Below are 22562 nucleotides of genomic sequence, written 5' to 3'. Positions count from 1 at the left end.
TGTGTCTCCACATCCTCCGTCCGTTCATCTCGTCCTGTCTGTACACAGTCTGAGGAAGGGCAGGGTCCAGCCGCACCATCAAGAGGTAGTTTGGGGTGATGGGGTCGATGTCAGCTACGTCGCTTGAAACGTAGCCGAGGGGCTTGGAGTTCAGAACTCCCTCTTCTCGAGCCCTCAGGTAGGCCACTGATCCGTACGCCACTTCTGAGGCGTCGCTGAAGACGTGCAAGTCTATCTGACACGTCTCCAGTCGCACGGTAGGGGGGAAGTAACTCCGTGGGATGGCCACCTCGCGGAGTAAGACAGGTTCATCCTCCCACTCTCTCCATGTGGTGGCTAGGTGCTCGGGTATGGGGTCTTCCCAGCCCTGCTCCTTGGCCCACAGTTCTCTCACCAGCATCTTCGCCCGGGTGGTGTAGGGGAGAATACACCCCATGGGGTTGTACTGGCTGGCGAGTGTTCGGTACACACTCCGCCGAGTGGTCAGTCTAGTCGTGGACGTCTCCTGATCCGTCCTCAGAGGTGTGTGTCGGTAGTGAAGCGAGTCCGTCTTGAAGTGCCAGACGAGGCCCAGGGTCATCTCTTGCGCTTCGCCTGGGGTGTGCGCCATCCAGGTCTCGCTGCTAGCGGCCTTAGTTTCTGGAGGGAGGTGCTGGAGAACTTGAGGGTCGCTACTGGCCCACTGTCGTAGGTCGAATCCACCTTTGGCTAACGAAGCCCGTAGCTTCATTAGGATGCTCTCTGCTTCTTCTGGCGTGGATACGCTCTGTAGGCAGTTGTGCGTCGCTCCCTTAGGTACATGCAGAGTGGGCATCCCTTCCCACCTCAAGAGTGGGGTTGCGTATCTTAGCACTCCGTCGACCTCGATCCTCGTAGTCTTCTGCTCTAGTAGAGCGATGGCATACTTGTCCTCCTTGGACCGAACCATCTTGCGTTCGTTCTTGAATGGCAGCGCGTCTAGTGTCCATAGCCTCTCAACGTGCTGTAGGAGAGTGTTGTCTGTGTCGCTCGCCTTGGTGTAAAGGCAGCGTATGGACGTTGGTCGGCTGGAAGGCCCGGAGAGGGGGCCCTGGAGCGTCCACCCCAGTCGGGTCTTAACCACGGCTGGGCATCCTCTGGGTCCGATGTGGACCGCCTCGGTTGGGACAATGAGGTCCGCGTGGTCGGAGCCAATGAGTAGGGTCGGTGTAGCGCCGCTGATAAACGGTATGGGCAATTGGCGTAGGTGGTCGTACTTTTCCCTCAGCTGTGGGATGGGGTAATCGTAGCGTGACAAACCTATGTCGTAGCTCGTGAATGCCTTGTTGATGGCGTACCGCTTCTCAGGCTGGTCGATCGCTGCAATGGTGAACGAGACGTTTTCACCTTTGATTGTCTTTAAGTCTCGACGAATGGTACGGAGGGTCATGGTCTCCTCTGGGCCCCGCAGGTCCAACTGGGTCGCGGCGGAGGCGAGGAGGAGTGTCTTCTCCGACCCGTCGTCGAGGACGGCGTAGGTGTCGAGTACCTTGTCCCCGTGACTGAGGAGTACTGGTACTACCTTGAGGAGCACTCTAGAGCTCCCACTCTTCGCGGGGTCGATGTAGAGTACTTCTGTTCTCGAGTTGCTTTGTGGAGCTGAGTTTCGCTTGTTGCTCTCGTGCAGTGCTTCGAAGTGAGCGCCGTCACACTTGTTAGCCTTAATCCACTGACTTACTTCGGCGGTGGTCAGTTTCTTGAATGCGTCGCACTGTGACAGCCAGTGTTCGCTGTCGCAGTATTGACATGCGATCTTCCATTTCTCCTTGGCGGGGGGGTTGTGACTCTTCTGTCGTGACACCGACTCGGCCTGGTGCATCACTGTGATGGGCCTGCTTTGGTCTTTAGCCCTCCTCGGTCCCTCTTTAGAGTTCAAGCCACCCCATGCGAAGGTGTCGATTCTTAGGCTGCTAACCTCCCTAGCTAGGAAGTCAGCAAGATCCAGCAGTGACTGTTCCGGTCCATTCGGGTCACGGTAGTTTCGTTGCCGCCGAAAGCGTTCTTGACGGAATGGGGGAGCTTCTCCAATATGCGCTCCACGTTGGAGTTGGCGTACAGCTCGTACATCCCCTTCTCTCGCTGGGACCCGAGCATCCCTACTAGGGACTGTACTTTGACGGATAGGTCGTCCAGGGCTCGGTTGTCTCTAGCCGGGGGGAGACGTTCGATCTCACGTATCTCCTGAATGACATAGTCCCATGTACGTCAGTAACGTCCGTCGAGGGCCGCCAGGGCGTCAGAATAGGGAGTCTGTGAATTAGAGTATGCCAGCGCAATGTTGTGAGCTCTAGTTACCTTGAGATGCTTAAGGAGAATGGCGTACTTGTATGACTCGTCCTGTACTCCGGACATAATTGTCTCTAGGCACATACGCAGCTCGGTATACTGCGCTCGGTCTTCTCTTGTAAAGTCTGGGAATGTGGGTGTCCCAATGTAGGGTGCCATGGATGACTGTGACACTGACGCATGTGGGGGAGAGGCATCCGCGGCGAGTCTCCCTGTACGTTGGGTCGTTGGTTCATGCTGGGCGGGAACCAGGGGCTGGGTTCCCAGGCACTATTCCTCTGTGCCGTCTGGTGCTCGAACTCCCCACTGGGACGTGTTGGGGGTTCATAACGCAGCGTGTCGGGACTGAGACCGGGGCTGCGCTGTGCCTCCTGGTCTGAGATGGAGTAATGCGGGTGGGCCCTCTGTCCTCCCTCATCCTCAGTCAGGCTTTGTAGTCGCTCGGCTAGCTGTTCTGCAACGTAAGCAGGTTCTTCCCTTAAGCGGGTTCCCATGTAGCTTTGTCGTGGAGGGGAGGGTGCCCTCGACCCTTGGCGTGATGATCTCCAGGAGCTCCGGGTGGAAGAGTGGGGGGTCGCATTCTGGAGCGCTTGCGCCATCATTTGTGCTTGTAGATGGTCTCGCTGCATGGTTTCTTCAGCCTGGAGGCGCCTCTCTTCCAGCCTGAGATGTATCGTGGCGTCAGCCTGGAGGCGACTCTCTTCCAGTCTGAGATGTTCGCGCTCACTCTCTCGTTGCGCCTGGAGGCGGTCACGCTCACTCTCTTGTTGCGCCTGGAGGCGGTCACGCTCACCCTGGAGGCGATCCCTTTCCGCCGAAGCGGTTATCGTGGCGATCAGGACTTGCGCTAGCCTCTGGTCGGCCTCGCTTGGGGATGACGCTGATGATGGTGATTTGGAGTTGGCAGGGCTTGGCGGTGACCTGGTCTTCTCACGCGCTCCGAGGTCCATCTCGGAGGCGCTGTACTTTGTCTTCTCCCGCGCTCCGAGGTCCATCTCGGGGGCGCGGTACTCTTTACTTTGATGCGCTCCGAGGTCCATCTCGGGGGCGCCATGTTCTTTACTTTCATGCGCTCCGAGGTCCATCTCGGGGGCGCGGCGTTCTATACTTTCATGCGCTCCGAGGTCCATCTCGGGGGCGCGGCCTTCTATGGGTATAGTCAAGTCATGCCCCGCTTGTCCCCCCCTGTAGGCTAAGTCAGTTTCACTTAAACTAGCTTGGGTCTCTACATCTGGGTTTGACAGGTCGATAAGGTTGGGCATGCTTGAGCTACCAAGGCTATCCTTGCTTAGCGTCCTCGTAGATAAGCTAGGAGGTAAATCTACAGCGTAGCCCTCCAAGTGGTGAGGGGGCTGACGCTGGCGCCTAGGGCGCGGTGAGGGGGGAGAGCTGGTTGGAGAGTGTCCGCCGCTGGCCATATTATCACTAATATTATTATTATTACTGATACCATCCGGCTCGAAGGACCAATTGTAGCTAAGGGGCTACACAACCCTGACTGTATTTAGATGTTTAGATTAGACCACTACTAGAATATTAATTAGCCAGACAATATAGTTACACAAAATGGCGGACACTCCATTAACTGCGAGGGGACAGTGAACCGAGTTAAACAATCACTTTAATATTAATAGAAAAACATACATAGCATATGAACACAGATGTCCTGTTATTACTTTAATATCAATGCCACAATGTCCGAGGTAACGATAGTTCCTATACTACGGGTACCCGACCGTTGGAGCTCTGAATGGAGTGGATTGGGACGAAGCACGCAGAACAGGGAAAAGCAAGATGATGGATGGAGACGGTGGTCCTCTGGAGTTCCTACTTCCAGAGGGCTGCAGACACACTTAGGATAATCCGGTCGTCGCTGGGGAGGAAAGGGTCTCGTACGGACCGGTCCTTGTATTCCTAGCGCCCGATGGCAGAATTAATAGCTATTAGTCCAAACGCCCATTGGCATGGTTGATAGCTAGTTAGCCCTTGTTGCTAGGCTAACCCGCATGAAGTCTTCAATAAGTAGTTATATCCCGAACGTCGCTGGGTTCAACTATAAGTCTCTCCACGTTACTTCGCTTACACAAGTCACTATACTGTGCCAATAATGGCTCGACAATATTATGGTTGTATCTAATTAGCCGTGCGGCTCTCTATAACGATACGTTGCCTTGCCGTCCTGTTTACAACTGCGCCAAACGTTACTTCTCTCTCACTCAGTGTTACCTGTGGACTGAGCCTGTTCACCCACACAGATCAATGTGCTCTCTCTGGGCTTGCCTGGGCATGTTCTGAAACATGTCTACAGGGGGCGCGTGCTGGCGCCTATGGCGTTAAGAATGGGACATATACAAAAGGCGAATGATAAATACTGGCACATAAAAACAGATGACGTGAAGATATATATCTTATACATATAAACAATATATAAGTTATACAAAATAATAAACGCAGACTTTCAGTGTTAATCTGGACCTTCAGAACAATTATTATTATTATTATTATTATTATTATTATTATTATTATTATTATTATTATTATTATTATTATTATTATTATTATTATTATTATTATTATTATTATTATTATTATCGTTTTTATCTAACCTCTTTTGATTCCCTGCGTATGTGTATTGGGGGAAGGTGCTCATTCCAGGTCTCCAACATTCAGCAAGGTACGGTACTGCTTTGGGGAAGAATCATACCATCCACCACTACTGCCACCGGGTGTGAGGGGGTGTGAGACGTACTAGGGGAAGTGTGGGTGTTTAGGGGTTGCTGTGCCTCGCCCTGAAGGGTGAGAAGGACCAGTATACATCACCTAGGTTAGTAAATCCTAGGCCCCATCCGCCCCATTTGCTAAACCCGAATCTAGTACCCTTACACTGCAGTCGGGGGCCCAGCCGGACTCAGCTCTGCCGGGTTCCCACTACCTGGTGCCAGTATAAATTCACCCTCATTAAGTAGGGATAATCCACCCTATTACATTTGGCGTCACGAACAGGATCAAAATCCACACCAGATTCCTTGAAGCGACCTGTTGAGAGACTAGAGATGTCAGAAGCACAAACCCACGCCGCGCAGGAAATGGTGGCGAACTACAAGGCGCTCCAGGAGGAGTATGCGGCGCAGGCGCTGCGCTTGGAGAGACTGAGCACCCCACAGACTTCACCCGAGGTGAAGGAAGAGGGGGCGGACCCGCTGAGGGACTTGACCGAACGTATAGAGGCCCTGCAAGGCAAATACCTTCACCAAGCGGAACATGTGGACTGACAGACGGTGCTCATGGAGCAGGCCCGGTTCGACCAGAGAGAAGCACTGTCCTTGGTCAAAGCCGTCCTAGAGAGAGAACCCAGCGTGCCCCAAGTGACCCCCTCGACGGTGTATGTCCAGCGGGACCGAAAGTGCAGCGAGTTCGGTGGGGGAAAAGAGAGGGGAGAGCTGTCGGTTGATGATTGGATCCGGGCGATGAAGTCCCACTTCCAGACGAACAGAATACCAGTCGAAGACCAAGTGGAGGTCGTAAGACTACACCTGAAGGGCGAGGCCCAGCAGACGGTGAGGTTCATGTTGGAAAAGGAGGACCCGCGACCGGACAACCTGTTCCGAGTAATAGACGCGACCTATGGAGACAAAGGCCCAGTCAGCGTCCATCTGGGGGAGTTTTATGACCGCAAACAAGCAGTCGGCGAGACCGTGAGGCAATATGCCTACGACCTACAAGAGATGCTTCGGCGTCTGAAGAGGCGGGCACCCGAACGGGTCCCGGACACCGCCACCTTACTGCGGGAGCAGTTTGTCCTGGGCTTAAGAGACGATGCGCTGCGACGAGAGATGAGGAGATAATCGAGGGAGAAGGAGACGCTGCCGTTTATCGAACTGATGCTGGCCGCAATCGACTGGTCGGAGGAGGAAGAGACCCAGTCCACCGCTAAGAGTCCTGCCAGGGGAGCGGTGTGCGCCGCCGCCACGGAGGAACACAGACCCTACCTTAGTGTACCCGCACTACAGGAATCCATTCGACAACTGGTCTTGCAGGTACAAGCAAATACACAAGCCTTTTCGAGATCGCATCCAACTCCAACACTCGCGTATTCGCCCTGTAGTCTCTCCATCTCGCTCGTCTCTTCATCACTATGCGAGAGCTGCAGGGGTCCCACAGAGTCTGAATCTGAGGCTGTGTCACTGGATGAGTCAGAGTCTGATTTATTAATCGTTTGATCAGGTCCCGGTGCAAAAAAGTATTCACTAATAAGCTGGCGCCATCTATCACCAGACTCTGCTGACAGCACCGCATTGCTGTTCAACAGCCGAGCGATTACATCTTCTTCACCCCGGTCCGGATCGCGGGATGCCATTATGAACTAAAAAAAAATAAATAAAATGATACAGATGTAGACTGATCGATACCAGCGTTAACGTGTTGGCTGGGCCAGCATAACGTTGACCCTGACCGTGAGCTCTGACAGAAGTGACAGACGCATCGCATCCCGCGACTTGTACAGCAACACTCATTGATTGGACAATCAAGAGAAAACAAACAAACAAGCCTATCATTCATAGTTATTCTTGTTGCCATGCTGTGTCATGTGTCAGAGAAGATTGGCAGTGCCACTGCAGAGTCAGTTTTGGGAGGAGACAAACTGCGACCTGACTATTATCAGGCGAATTAGAACGTTTAACATTTCCCCATCTCTCATTGCTACGCTTCAAAATCATATTTCCCAGTCGAAATGAGAAATTATATATACATATTATGAAAGCCAAGGTGTTGTTAGAATAAGAATATGTTAAAAGCCCAAAAGTGGAAAAAATCCGCCGTTTGACAGAAAAAGGCATTCCTAAGTAAATGTGCCATTGCGACTTCCGACTGATTCTGTGAGAGCACATCACATATACCATTTATATACATAACAGACTCATAAACATGCAAGGGTGCCTTTTTGCTGAGTGTTTAGGTTAATTATAGTCCCTTTTGAGCCATGTCTTCAGGCTGGACTTTCAGGTCACTGGGCAGACTGTTCCAAAAGACAGCTGCTGAATACAAAAATGACTCCTTCCGCATACAACTCCTGAATCTGACTGGCACAAAGTCAGTTGAGCTACGCCTAGTTGGGTATGCATGGGTGTCCCTGATTCGGTTGAAGTAGTTGTTGAAGTACACTGGCACTACCCCGTGCACGATTCTGTGAACTAGGCACATCCCTATCTGGTTGATAAGCCGATTGCAGTCAACAAGGCACATATCGGCCGATACCGATTTGCGACCGATATATCGGTGCACCCCTAGTATAAACAGTACTCTGGACCCCTGCTCTCTGGACCCCTGCTCTCTGGACCCCTGCTCTCTGGACCACCAGCTCTCTGGACCCCTGCTTGTACACGTTGGTCTCATGTAGAAGTTTGCCTTTGAGAACCAATGGTTCTCGAGCCGTAACGGCACATGGGGCAGGAGCCTATCTTCTGTTTCCGTAGCGTGACTCGTGAGGCAGCTTGATGTACAAGTACACCCCTTGGACATGACGCTAGTATGTCGCAAGGACTTCCCCCCAAACCAACCCTTGATGCTGAGTGTCAAGCAGGGAGGCTATGGGTACCATTTTTAAATAGTCTTTGGTATGACTCGGCCGGGGCTTGAACTCCCAGCCTCCCGAACTCAGGTGGTCTCATGTAGGGCTGAGCCCAAACGTTCGAACGTTCTGACCTTCGTTCGTTACGTTGGCATTCGAATTCTAAATGAACATTTGAATTTTTAATAAAAAAAAAAGAAAAGAAAATTATATATTTTTTTATGTGTCTATTCATTCTGTTTAAACCAATCAGGTTTTTCTTCACAGTTGCAGATAAAGATTAGGCTACACTAAGGTCGCTTTCACATATAGTTTTTGTGGACTCTGTGCGGTTCTGGGGGTGAAGTTGCAACATTGTTGCATTCTTCATTTGGTTCGCCTGCGTTCACACAGAAATCTGTCAGCGCACCGAACCTTCTGAACAATGTCACGCGGTCGAAAAGGGCGCTTGTCTATTGGACAGTGGAAATGTGTGTGTGGTTGCGAGCCCGTGTGTGCGCGCGCGTGTGTGTGTGTGTCTGTGTGTGGACTGCGGAGCCCTCCAGATCAGCGGAGCCGAGTTTTGACATGGCATTGATCCATTGTTCTATTGAAGCACATTACCACCATCCTCTCGCTAAACAACTTGTAGACCACGTTGTTTTTATGAGTGCCCACAAGTAGCTGTTTTATTAATAATATAATAAGCCGCATTTTTTCTTCCTTCTTCCCAAGATGCACAGATAGATAGATAGATAGATAGTGTGGTAAATATTGAGTTGAATTTCATAAATAATATGTGTGAATAATTAGAGATCATCACAGCTACTCTGCCAACTAGAGTGGGTTTTCAGTGCTAAATATGGATGGAACAGGGGTGACAGAGAGCTATTCTCCACCCCCACTATGTGACCAGATTAGTACTGTATGGTAATTTGGCCCAAAGGGTCAAAGTGTATTCACACCCCCCCACCAGAGGACATCAGGCCAGCCCCCACCCGTGAGACAACACACAGAGAAACCCGGAGGTGGGGGCTGCCATCGCCCACAGGAGACCGCTCACAGAAGACGCCCACGGACCAACTGAATTCTATTATTGGCTAGAAATTGTAGTATATAGGAGGAGACAAATTGGTAATTCGGGAGCCCTCAGACCGGACCGACCCCAGGGGTCTGTTGGGCTCCACCGCTCCTTCCACCAGAGAGACTGTGCTGCTTTTTATGTGAGTAAATCATGGACCCTTGGTTGGTTAAAATAGAATGTAAAGATACTTATCTTAGAAACCAGGCTTACTCATATAAAAAGGGGGCCTACAGTAAATTATGTATGTTCAAATTATGTTACCAAGTGACTGTTTATGTACATTATTGAGGTTTGAGAATGCAAACCTGATTGTGATTTCTGTACAACAGACAGCCCTGTTAATGTTCTCTGATAATCTTTTGTCCTATTCACCTTGGTCTCCTGGCTCTGATCAAATAAATGTTGAATTGGACTATAGTTCATGGTTTGTCTGGCCTACACGTTTATTCCTCATCTGCTTAAGTCAGATGAGGAGACCAACAATTCTATCACGTATGATCCCTTTCTCCTCCTTCCAGATAATCAATCTCGTTGTACTGTACTACAATAACCTCAGATTATTGGAGAAGTTCTGTGGGAATTTACCACAATAGATAGATAGATAGATAGATAGATAGATAGATAGATAGATAGATAGATAGATAGATAGATAGATAGATAGATAGATAGATAGATAGATAGATAGATAGATAGATAGATAGATAGATAGATAGATAGATAGATAGATAGATAGATAGATAGATAGATAGATAGATAGATAGATAGAGATTAGATGCAGTGCAGTAGCGGCTGCTGGTTCTCTCTCCACTAGGGGCGCTGTTGTGAAGGGCCAGATTAAACCGAATATATATATTTATTATATATATATATTTAATTGTATTTGTATATTCTCTAATATTCCCTGATATCCCTTGTATATTCCTTGTACAATATGCATTGAATATCCATTCTAGCCTACTGAACATCCCATAATAGTCTCCATTCTACTATTGGTCGAGACCTTGGTGCCAGGCTGCCATACCCCCCAGACCCAGTTCAAACGTACCGCTCAACATGTACGAACAAGTCCTAGTTCCGCGTAGGAATCTGGCTACCGCACCACTAACGGTACTATTTGTTCATAGTGCGTATATATACTGCGCTACTAAAGTAGGACTCCCTTTTAGTCCAGTTTCTTACCCTCCAATAGAGTGACAGACGTAAAGCCTCCCCGCGACGCCACGTGTGGGAGTAAGGCCAAGTTCGGCCTACCATCGGTATTGAGACATCGTGTATATTAATATTTGAATAGTCATATTTGGCACTATATCGTCGAGTTGGACGTAGTCTATTAAGCTAATAATAGTCTGTTAATATATAGTGCTTCGTGCGGTGAGAATACTACCGTAGTCAGTACCCCATCGTTTCGGGCAGAGAACTGGCTGCTTATCCAGGATGGTCGACCCCATGTGAGATTGCATCTGAGGAGCCCCAGAGCCGACGAGCGAGTGGACCTGTATACCGGATTATTCTACCGACGACAGCCCGCCTTCCCAGGCACGGATTATGCTTTGTGTACAGTGATTATTCCATGGATAAAGACCCCCGACACTGCCGTGTGTTGGAACCCCCCCCCCTGGAGAGGACGCAAGGTGAGGAGACGCTCTGCAAGACGAGGTCGCTTCACGTCTCTCCCCCGTGGACCGGAGAGAGCCGGCTCACAGAGAGTCCAACTGCTTTCATCCGCGGTCCAAGGATCGCTGGCGCACCGAGCTGCACAACTGTGGGTTCACCCAGGATACCCTTGGCCGGACGAGGCAGCCAGACTCTACCCCCCCCCCCCTCCTACTCCTGTTGTCTTACAAGCGACCGGATTAACCCCCCTAGTGTATCCAGTCTTATAATCATTAAAGTATCATTGCTGTTATTCCTTAACTATTCCAGGTCGTATATTTACCGCCTGCGCCACCAGAGATTGGACATTCTCTATTGATATACCAACGAATACTCTTTGCCATAAAAGTGCATACTATTTCAATTCATAAATGTAATTAAGTGATTAAGTGCTTGCTCTACACACCATTGCTGTGTAGTAATAAACGCATACTTCGACTTCGTACATTTGTGTTGGATCCGTTTCATCTACGTGAGAGTGTTCATCATAATATATTTATGCCGAGTACTGGGTGGCCGAATATTAAGTACAAAGGTAGTGGTAGTAAGTATCATATCTAGTAATACAGTCAGGGAATTGTACCCCTCAGTTACAATTGGTCCTTCGAGCCGGATGATAATTAGTGTAATATTAATATAGTGTTATTAATATTGAAATGGCCTATGATGAACACTCCACGAAACGATCCTCCTAACCAACGCCCGCAGCGCGAACGACGGCTCCCTCAGTACTTAGAGGCTTACGCTGTCAGTCAACAACCTAGTCTTCTACTAACAGTAAACGCGGTAAAACTAGAAAGTAAAAGTATGTCTAACCCCAACGCCCAGACTACCCCGACCATAGAGGCCCCTACGGGTTCTAATGTAACTGACCAAGTTCACGGTGGGGACCAGTGGGAACCAGACATGACTTCACACCCCGCCAGTACTGAAGAAGTAGTCCCCGATGAGTCCCGGGAGGAATACAACGCTACCGAGAGAGAACTCGGCACGGAAGAAGACGGGGAGAGCACCGTGGAGATAGAGCTCCAAGGCTCCGCAAGGAGTACCCCGAGGGAAGGCTCCCCTATACAACCGCCTTCCCCCAGCGAGGCAGAGAGGACCCTACAGCAGGCCTTCCTCATCAGCCTGAACGCCGCTGCTGAACGCGACCGACTGCAGATCCAGCAGCGGAGCGAAGAAGAGCATATACGTCTAGAAATAAGACGCATTCAGAGGGAAGAGAATGTGGCCCGAGACCGAGCAGACAACCAGCGAGCAGCTGCTGGTGCTCTACGGGACGCAGAGCGCGACAGACAGCAAGCGCAACTAATAGAACAGCTGATCAGACGGACAACACCCCCTCCCTCCGCCAGAGGCTCCAGGAACTCGTCTAGACACACCTCCAGGGCGGCATCCCCTAGCCGAGTAAACAACCCTGAACTTGACCAACAGACGAGGTCTATACCCCCCACAGACCACCTCCCCCCACCGGTCCAAGCGAGACCTAGCAACCGGGAAGGAGCAGCATATCCTGTGGAGAGGCTAAACCAGAGACTACAAGCACTGGATGACCTAACTGAAGACGAAGAGGAAGAGGAGGAGAACCACGCCCGACGACAGCACAGTACTCTACCGGACCAGGAGGTCCGGTACAGCCCAGGCTATACTCCCGCGGAGCTGCGCTACAGACCCCCGACTCTATACCCGGGTGAGCACGACGCACGACCCGCACCGAGGAACAGCACCTGGACAAGCGGGCCATGGTACACTGCCGGTACCAGCCCATACCAAGGAGCGGGAGGAGACTCGCCTAGGAGGCCTCTCCCCCAACGCTCGCCGATGTATCCACAGTCAGCGTCATACATTGGCACGCCTATGGTACCCGACTTCACCCAAGAGAACCGGGCCCAGTATACAGAACTCCGCATGTGTCTGGAGACCATGTTGGTGGATGTATTGGATGAACGCCATAAATACGCTATCCTACTGAAGCACTTAAAGGTACCCCGCGCACATAATATAGCGCTCGCCTACGCGACTTCCACCACCCCATACACAGCAGCGCTGGTAGCATTGGACCAGAGGTATGGGCGCATATGGGATTACGTGATCCAGGAGATCCGACACATCAACCGCTTACCCCCAGCAATAGACAATCGAGCACTGGACGACCTGTCCATCAGAGTGCAGTCCCTGGTAGGGATGTTGGGAGCGCAGAGAGAGAAGGGGAGGCATGAACTTTACGCCAACTCAAATGTGGAAAGGATCTTGGAGAAGCTGCTGCCCGCTCGACAGGAGCGTTTTAGGCGGCAGAGAGACCACCGAGACCCGAATGGCCCCGAACCGAACCTCCTCGATCTAGCAGACTTCCTGGCGAGAGAAGTCAGCAGCCTACGGCTAGATACATTCGGACGGAGCACCCCTGGCTCCAGAGAAGGAACCAGACGACTAAATGATGGAAGAAGATCGGTGACTGTGATGCACCAATCGGAGTCAGTACCGAGCAGCAGGAGCCACAGTACCCCCTCCAGAACGGAGAAGTGGAAGATAGTGTGCCCCTACTGTGAGAAAGAACACTGGCTAGCGCAATGTGACTCCTTCCCCAAGCTGAACGCGGAGGAAGCAAGTCAATGGATAAAGTCCAACAAGCGCTGTTTTCGCTGTGCGCGCTCACACATGGCAGCCGAATGCCGCTTAAAGAAAAGGTGCACCAAGTGCGATGGAGCCCATCTGGACATACTTCACGACAGTAACAGACGGCGCCCTTCACCCGCACCATCCAGCAGCAAAGCGAGCGTCATGTACATCGATCCCGCCAGCAGCAGTGGAGCCCGAGTACTCCTAAAAGTAGTGCGTGTGACACTAAGCTACCAGAATAAAGTCCTGGACACTTACGCCGTCCTCGATGACGGGTCAGAGAAGACCCTTCTGCTCGCCTCCGCTGCGGCCCAGCTAGGGCTGCGGGGAAGCGAAACCCAAAGGACAATTCGGACAATAAGACGAGATTTGAAGACGATAAAGGGCGAGAATGTCTCATTCTCTATCGCAGCAAGCGGCCAGCCTGAGCGACGGTACCAGATTACAGACGCTTTCACCAGCCAAGAAATAGGACTGTCGCGGTACACATACCCCGTCGCCAAGCTGATGGAGAAATATGCACATCTGCACAAGTTACCGATCCCGCTCATAGACAATGCTATGCCGACCCTGTTGATAGGCTCCGACCATGCAGACCTCATTGTCCCGATAGACCGGGTTCATACCGGACCCCGAGGCTGTCCTGCAGCAGTCGAGACCCGTTTGGGATGGACTCTCCAAGGCCCGCTCGCCAAATCTCTCAACCGAAGTACAGCCACTAGATGTCTCCACTCCCGAGTCACAGAGGGAGAAACCGCACTCCTGCAACACGTAGAGCGGCTATGGACCTTGGAACAAATGCCCTTTAAGAACGGAAAGAAAGACATTCGCTCTAAAGATGACATTTACGCCATTCACCTCCTCGAGACAGGGACCAAGAGAGTCCCGGTCAACGGCGTGTTGAGATACGCCACGCCACTCCTGCGGCGAGAAGGAATGCCTACTTTCCACGCCAAGACAGACGCCACAGAACGGTACCTGCTGAACACGGAGCGGCGCTTAGCCAAGAACCCCGCCCAAGAGAGTGTATACCGCGCTGAGATTGAGAAGCTCATCACAGCGGGACACGTCACAAAGATGGACATTAAAGAGGCTGACCAGACCACTGAATCGTGGTACGTGCCTCACCACAAGGTCCATCACAACGGTAAAGACCGCATAGTATTTAACTGCAGCTACCAGATCGGATCCCAAAATCTGAATAAAGAGTTACTGCCCGGTCCCACACTCGGCCCCTCCCTACTCGGCGTTCTACTCCGCTTCCGCCAGGAAAAGGTGGCCATCAGCGGGGACATTAAAGGAATGTTCCTGCAGGTGAGATTAGTAGAGGAGGACAAGCCCCTGTTACGGTTCCTATGGAGAGAGAAGCCAGGAGATGAGCACCCAGCCATCTACCAATGGGAAGTCCTCCCCTTCGGAACGACGTGCAGCCCCTGCTGTGCTACATTTGCACTACAGAAACATGTAGCAGAGGACCCAGCAGCGGACGAAGAGGTCCGACACAGCGTAAAGAACAGCTTCTACGTAGACAACTGTCTACAAAGCCTTTCAACCCAGGAAGAAGCCGAGGCTCTCCTGATTAAACTCCGCGCCTCATTGATCAAAGGCGGCTTTGATCTCAGGCAGTGGGCCAGCAGCGATCCGCAAGTACTGCGCAGCCTCTCCTCCGAGGACAAGGCAGCCAGCAGCGAGACCTGGATGGCTACAATCCCGGGAGAAGCCCAGGAGATGACCCTGGGATTGGTGTGGCGATTCAAAACAGATTCGCTTCACTACAGACACAAGCCCCTGACTACGGAGCAGGGAAGGCCGGCGGCGGCGCCGACCACCAGACGGAGTGTGTACACAACACTCGCCCGACAATATGACCCGCTAGGATGTATTCTACCGTACACCACCAGGGCAAGGATGATTGTACGAGCATTGTGGGACAAGGACCAGGGCTGGGACGACCCCATTCCCGCACACCTTGCATCCACCTGGAGAGAGTGGGAGATGGAGCTCCACTCACTCCCAGGCGTTAATATGCGCCGAAGCTACTTCCCACCCACGGTGAGGCCAGAGACATGTAAAATGGACTTACACGTCTTCAGTGACGCCTCAGAGGTCGCATACGGATCAGTAGCCTACTTGCGGGCCCAAGAAGAGGGGGGAGAGATCTACACAGCATTTGTCCTCGCCCGCTCGAGAATAGCCCCACGCAAGCAACAATCTATCCCACGCCTAGAGCTCTGCGCAGCCCTAGCCGGAGCGCACCTAGCCACGCTCATCCAACGTGAGCTCACCATACCGGTGTCTAGAACAATCCTGTGGTCAGATTCCACGACAGTACTCGCCTGGATCAAATCGGACTCATGCAAGTACAAAGTCTTCGTGGGAGTCAGAGTCACCGAGATTCAAGACTTAACCGAAGAGTTAACCGGAGAAACAGAGTGGCGCTACGTTGATACAAAACAGAACCCAGCTGACGTCATCACCCGGGGAATGCCCCTAGATGACCTCACCCGTCGCAATGTCTACAGTGACGGCCCAGCATTCCTAAAGCTCCCGGAAGGAGAGTGGCCCACGCCTATCCCGAGGGAAGCCAGTCAGGAGGAGGCTGAGAATAAGAAGCCTGTGTTCTGTGGATTGAGCACTGTTATCTCCGCAGACCCCAACATAGATGATTGCACTACCATAGAGAGTGCACAACAAAGGACATTCCTACTGCACTACCTACCGTCTCTACAGACCCGCCAGAAGTGGGTAAAGGAGAGAGACAATTTGACAGAAGGAACAGTCGTCATGATTATTGATCAATCACTGCCCAGAGCTATGTGGCCGGCCGGCCGCGTAAGCAAAGTGATCACCGGTGCCGACGGCAAGGTCCGAGCAGCTGAAGTGCTTGTCCAGGGTCGCACTTACACCCGTCCCGTGGCGAGGCTCATAGAACTGCCCCGACTCCCAGACACAATCGATGATGACCATGACCCTATAACCATATGACTTTGTGAAGTTGACTGACCCCTACAGCAAACCCTTATGTGTAAATAGACAACGCGATTAATCTGTCTCTGCTTAACTGATTAGGTCTGGGACCAATCAGGGGGTGGCTGTTGTGAAGGGCCAGATTAAACCGAATATATATATTTATTATATATATATATTTAATTGTATTTGTATATTCTCTAATATTCCCTGATATCCCTTGTATATTCCTTGTACAATATGCATTGAATATCCATTCTAGCCTACTGAACATCCCATAATAGTCTCCATTCTACTATTGGTCGAGACCTTGGTGCCAGGCTGCCATACCCCCCAGACCCAGTTCAAACGTACCGCTCAACATGTACGAACAAGTCCTAGTTCCGCGTAGGAATCTGGCTACCGCACCACTAACGGTACTATTTGTTCATAGTGCGTATATATACTGCGCTACTAAAGTAGGACTCCCTTTTAGTCCAGTTTCTTACCCTCCAATAGAGTGACAGACGTAAAGCCTCCCCGCGACGCCACGTGTGGGAGTAAGGCCAAGTTCGGCCTACCATCGGTATTGAGACATCGTGTATATTAATATTTGAATAGTCATATTTGGCACTATATCGTCGAGTTGGACGTAGTCTATTAAGCTAATAATAGTCTGTTAATATATAGTGCTTTGTGCGGTGAGAATACTACCGTAGTCAGTACCCCATCGTTTCGGGCAGAGAACTGGCTGCTTATCCAGGATGGTCGACCCCATGTGAGATTGCATCTGAGGAGCCCCAGAGCCGACGAGCGAGTGGACCTGTATACCGGATTATTCTACCGACGACAGCCCGCCTTCCCAGGCACGGATTATGCTTTGTGTACAGTGATTATTCCATGGATAAAGACCCCCGACACTGCCGTGTCTTGGAACCCCCCCCCCTGGAGAGGACGCAAGGTGAGGAGACGCTCTGCAAGACGAGGTCGCTTCACGTCTCTCCCCCGTGGACCGGAGAGAGCCGGCTCACAGAGAGTCCAACTGCTTTCATCCGCGGTCCAAGGATCGCTGGCGCACCGAGCTGCACAACTGTGGGTTCACCCAGGATACCCTTGGCCGGACGAGGCAGCCAGACTCTACCCCCCCCCCCCCCTCCTACTCCTGTTGTCTTACAAGCGACCGGATTAACCCCCCTAGTGTATCCAGTCTTATAATCATTAAAGTATCATTGCTGTTATTCCTTAACTATTCCAGGTCGTATATTTACCGCCTGCGCCACCAGAGATTGGACATTCTCTATTGATATACCAACGAATACTCTTTGCCATAAAAGTGCATACTATTTCAATTCATAAATGTAATTAAGTGATTAAGTGCTTGCTCTACACACCATTGCTGTGTAGTAATAAACGCATACTTCGACTTCGTACATTTGTGTTGGATCCGTTTCATCTACGTGAGAGTGTTCATCATAATATATTTATGCAGAGTACTGGGTGGCCGAATATTAAGTACAAAGGTAGTGGTAGTAAGTATCATATCTAGTAATACAGTCAGGGAATTGTACCCCTCAGTTATAGGCGCTATACCAAAACATTTTGCAAACATGTACAGTACCACGCAACCGACTCATGGCAAGACGTGAGCGATTCGACTCACGCTCACGGCAATGAATCGGCTCTTATGAACGAGTCGCTCAGCTGTTACTACAACAACACACAACCAGTCAAATAAAGTATAGTCTAATTCACAACTTGAAACACAATATATAAATAGAAAAGTTAGAAACAAAACTCGCTCCGTCTCCAAACACACGCAGATCTCTCCCTCTCTCCTTCTCTCTCTCACACACAGTGCGACGTGGAATCGATTCGTTACACAATCAGACCTATTATATACCAAGAATAACTTCAGTATGAGTACAGGGCTGTACACATATTTTGCATATTGTTAAACGAGCCAAGGCTAGCTATTAAACTATCGATATGAATCGAAAATCTGGGACCCTGATGTAAACAAGACAAACGTCTTTCTCTGGTCTGCATCCCCTTAACAATTGTGTGTATTGAGCCGTACTGTATTGTACCCATTCTGCAATCTGTTAATAAAGTTTTCATTCATTCATTCATTCAAACATAGACGATATTGAACAAGCCATAATCCACGTATTTTCAATCCAAAAGAAGAGAGAGAGAGAGAGAGAGAGAGAGAGAGAGAGAGAGAGAGAGAGAGAGAGAGAGAGAGAGAGAGAGAGAGAGAGAGAGAGAGAGAGAGAGAGAGAGAGAGAGAGAGAGAGAGAGAGAGAGAGAGAGAGAGAGAGAGACTCACTGTTTAGTTGACACGTCCAGGGCAGGAGGGCTTACCTTGATAAAGTGTATAATCCACTGTTGATGTATTCCAGACCACTGTCCACTGTGTCCAGACTGCATCCGCCATATAGCTTGTTAGCCAAGTGTTAGCTTGTTAGCAGTTAGCACCACACAACACAAGTACTTCATTCCTTTGTCCATTTCCGCGTCGAACAGACTGCAAACTACCTGGCGTTCTATCGCCATGCTCTAAGACAAACTCTAACCTTAACCAACTTTGAAAGAGTGCCTAAGCTTAACAGTCTAAAGAACTTGCAGTCACGGCACGCTCTAAGACAAACAGCTGCATCTCACAACAACACAACTATCTCTACCACCAACGGACCAACCTAGGAATAAGCTAGAATTGGAACATTAGAAATTGGATTCGGCCAATCAGAGATCGTCTCTGTGAAATTCTGCTACGGAAAAAAATACTGGCGTCGGCCAATCAGAGAGCGTCTCCGCGAAATGCGGCTACAGAAATTCTTGACGCTACTGGCTAGACCGCTTCAAATCGCGCCCGGATTCCAACATAATAGTCATATTTCAACGCACAACGCGTTATGCACTGATTGGCTGCGACGGATACAGCGATCAAACCGTGACGCGCACTCAGAGCGCTATCGCGTCTAGCCCGGGCCGAGAAATACAAAAAAAATAATAAAAAAAAAGAAAAGTGAGTCACTTCCTGTTCAAGAAAACGAGTATTTTTTTTTTTATATAATAACGTTATATTGTGCATTGGAAAACACAAACATACTTAAAATGAGTAAATATTATTAATTTTAAAAATGTTTATATTATTTATAGGGCTATAAAACAAAAAACTAAAAACTTATTTTTCTTCTTCTCTCATATAACCAGGTAGGGCCTGAGGGGGGCGGCGCCCGAGCGCCCCTAGTGGCGAGCCGCCACTGATGCAGTGTGCTTGTTTTGCAGTGAGTGCTGCGAGCAGTGGTAATAATAATCACTTCCTATATTTGGTTCGCGTTTGGTTCGATGAAGCCGAACCGAGACCTACGTTTTCAGGCGGACCAGAGTTCGCCTGTTTGGTCCGCGAACCGAGTTCGACACGCATTCACACAAACCAGAAAAAACGGACTATCGAATTCTGGTCCGAAAGTCCGGACCAAACAGCCCCTGTGTGAAAGCGACCTAATTATAGTGTTAAAACTGTTGAGTTATATTCATTAAAGAAAGTTGATTAAATTTTTTTTTTAAATACTAATTGAATCAGATTAATGACTTTATTCAAATTGAGGATTTAGTAAAAAAAATAATAATAAAAAATAAATGTGAAAAGAACATTTAGATTTTTTTTTTTTTTTTAAACGAAGGTTCGAACGTCCGTTCGAAAAACCCTGACGAAGTTTGAAGCCCAAAAACAGGCTTCGGGGACAGCCCTAGTCTCATGTCATCAGTATGAACGGTACTCACCCTGCTCTCTGCTCTCTGGACTGCTCTCTGGACCCCTGCTCTCTGCTCTCTGGACCCCTGCTCTCTGGACCCCTGCTCTCTGCTCTCTGGACCCCTGCTCTCTGGACCCCTGCTCTCTGGACCCCTGCTCTCTGGACCCCTGCTCTCTGGACCACCAGCTCTCTGGACCCCAGCTCTCTGGACCCCTGCTCTCTGGACCCCTGCTCTCTGGACCCCTGCTCTCTGGACCCCTGCTCTCTGGACCCCTGCTCTCTGGACCCCTGCTCTCTGGACCCCTGCTCTCTGGACCCCTGCTCTCTGCTCTCTGGACCCCTGCTCTCTGGACCCCTGCTCTCTGGACCCCTGCTCTCTGGACCCCTGCTCTCTGGACCACCAGCTCTCTGGACCCCTGCTCTCTGGACCCCTGCTCTCTGGACCCCTGCTCTCTGGACCCCTGCTCTCTGGACCCCTGCTCTCTGGACCCCTGCTCTCTGGACCCCTGCTCTCTGGACCACCAGCTCTCTGGACCCCTGCTCTCTGGACCCCTGCTCTCTGGACCCCTGCTCTCTGGACCCCTGCTCTCTGGACCCCTGCTCTCTGGACCCCTGCTCTCTGGACCCCAGCTCTCTGGACCCCTGCTCTCTGGACCCCTGCTCTCTGGACCCCTGCTCTCTGGACCCCTGCTCTCTGGACCACCAGCTCTCTGGACCCCTGCTCTCTGGACCCCTGCTCTCTGGACCCCTGCTCTCTGGACCCCTGCTCTCTGCTCTCTGGACCCCAGCTCTCTGGACCCCTGCTCTCTGGACCCCTGCTCTCTGGACCCCTGCTCTCTGGACCCCTGCTCTCTGCTCTCTGGACCCCTGCTCTCTGCTCTCTGGACCCCTGCTCTCTGGACCCCTGCTCTCTGGACCCCTGCTCTCTGGACCCCTGCTCTCTGCTCTCTGGACCCCTGCTCTCTGGACCACCAGCTCTCTGGACCCCTGCTCTCTGGACCCCTGCTCTCTGGACCCCTGCTCTCTGCTCTCTGGACCCCTGCTCTCTGGACCCCTGCTCTCTGGACCCCTGCTCTCTGGACCCCTGCTCTCTGGACCCCTGCTCTCTGGACCACCAGCTCTCTGGACCCCTGCTCTCTGGACCCCTGCTCTCTGGACCCCTGCTCTCTGGACCCCTGCTCTCTGGACCACCAGCTATCTGGACCCCTGCTCTCTGGACCCCTGCTCTCTGGACCCCTGCTCTCTGGACCCCTGCTCTCTGGACCCCTGCTCTCTGGACCCCTGCTTGTACACGTTGACCACCTTCTGGACCCCTGCTCTCTGGACCCCTGCTTGTACACGTTGACCACCTTCTCCAAGTGCAGACTCTTGAACAAGTTGCTCATGTTCTCAGAGGCCGACGATGTTGCAGTTGTAGCTGTGGCACAAAGATTGCTATATATTATTATTATTATTATTATTATTATTATTATTATTATTATTATTATTATTATTATTATTATTATTATACATTATAATAAATAGTTAACTTTTAATCAAAACCACTATATTTAAAAAAAAAATTGTATCTCTCTTTCTCCGTTTTTTCTCTGTTTTCTCCCCGTCCCAATTTAGTCGTTGTGCCAATTCCCCCCCCCCCCCCCCCTCCCCTACCTGGTTGTTGTGCGCATGTTCTCCTACTGGTCGGTACAAGGGAACCCTGAAGTATCCGCACGCTTCCTCCGACACGTGCGGCGACAGCCAGTGGCTCTCTTCTCACCTGGCAGCGAGGGCTCTCATTGGTGAAGTGGACCGCGTGGGAGGTCACGCTGCCTTCCTCAAGTCCTGCCTCCGCTGAGCAAGCGCCCAGACCTGACCTGTAGGCGTCGCTGTCCACAACGCCAGTTTCCCACCCACGGCTTCCCTCCCCCTAACCCAGCCAAAACGAGTTAGTATAGCGATCAGCCCAAGCCAAGGCAATGCTGACTCCGGGAGTCGAGACCGCAGTCTCTTGCATTGGTGACGAGCACAATCTCCGCTACGCCACCTGACCGCCCCCCCCAAAACCACTATCTTAAGTGCTACATTTCATTAAAGCCGGAAATGTAGTTACATCCGCCCACAGGTTGACTATTGGGTTGGTGGCTACTAGCACTACTTTCCATATGTCAAGGGGACACATCTGACAACAAATGAACAAAGCAACAGATAAGGTTGAAAATCAAGTAGTAAAATCACTTACACCTAAACATTTTGCATTCAATATGTTAGATGAGAACATACAACTAACACCTACTCTATTAATTATTTGTTCATTGAGAACATCCATCCAATGTTTTCAAACTGTATTATCTAAAGATGGTAAGTTAGAGTGTTGTTATGTTCACTCGGAGTTAAAGGCAGTTGAGGTTGAGTAGTTTCTTGTGATATATCACATTCACACACCTACCTAACCCCTAACTGTTCCCGATGAGCAGGTTGGCATGGTTGCCTCTGACGTTGGGTGTGTGAATGTGTGAGTGAATGGGTGAATGTGTGGCATAAGTTGTAAAGTGCTTTGGATAAAAGTGCTATATAAATGCAATCCATTTACCATTTAATTTCACACGAGTTTGCTGTTTAAAAATATATAAATATTATAAAGGAGTGATTACTGTGTGCTGCGCGC

Source organism: Notolepis coatsorum, assembly GCF_963971535.1.
Source record: "Notolepis coatsorum genome assembly, chromosome: 7".
Lineage (NCBI taxonomy): Eukaryota > Metazoa > Chordata > Actinopteri > Aulopiformes > Paralepididae > Notolepis > Notolepis coatsorum.
This window is presented reverse-complemented; position numbering follows the sequence as displayed.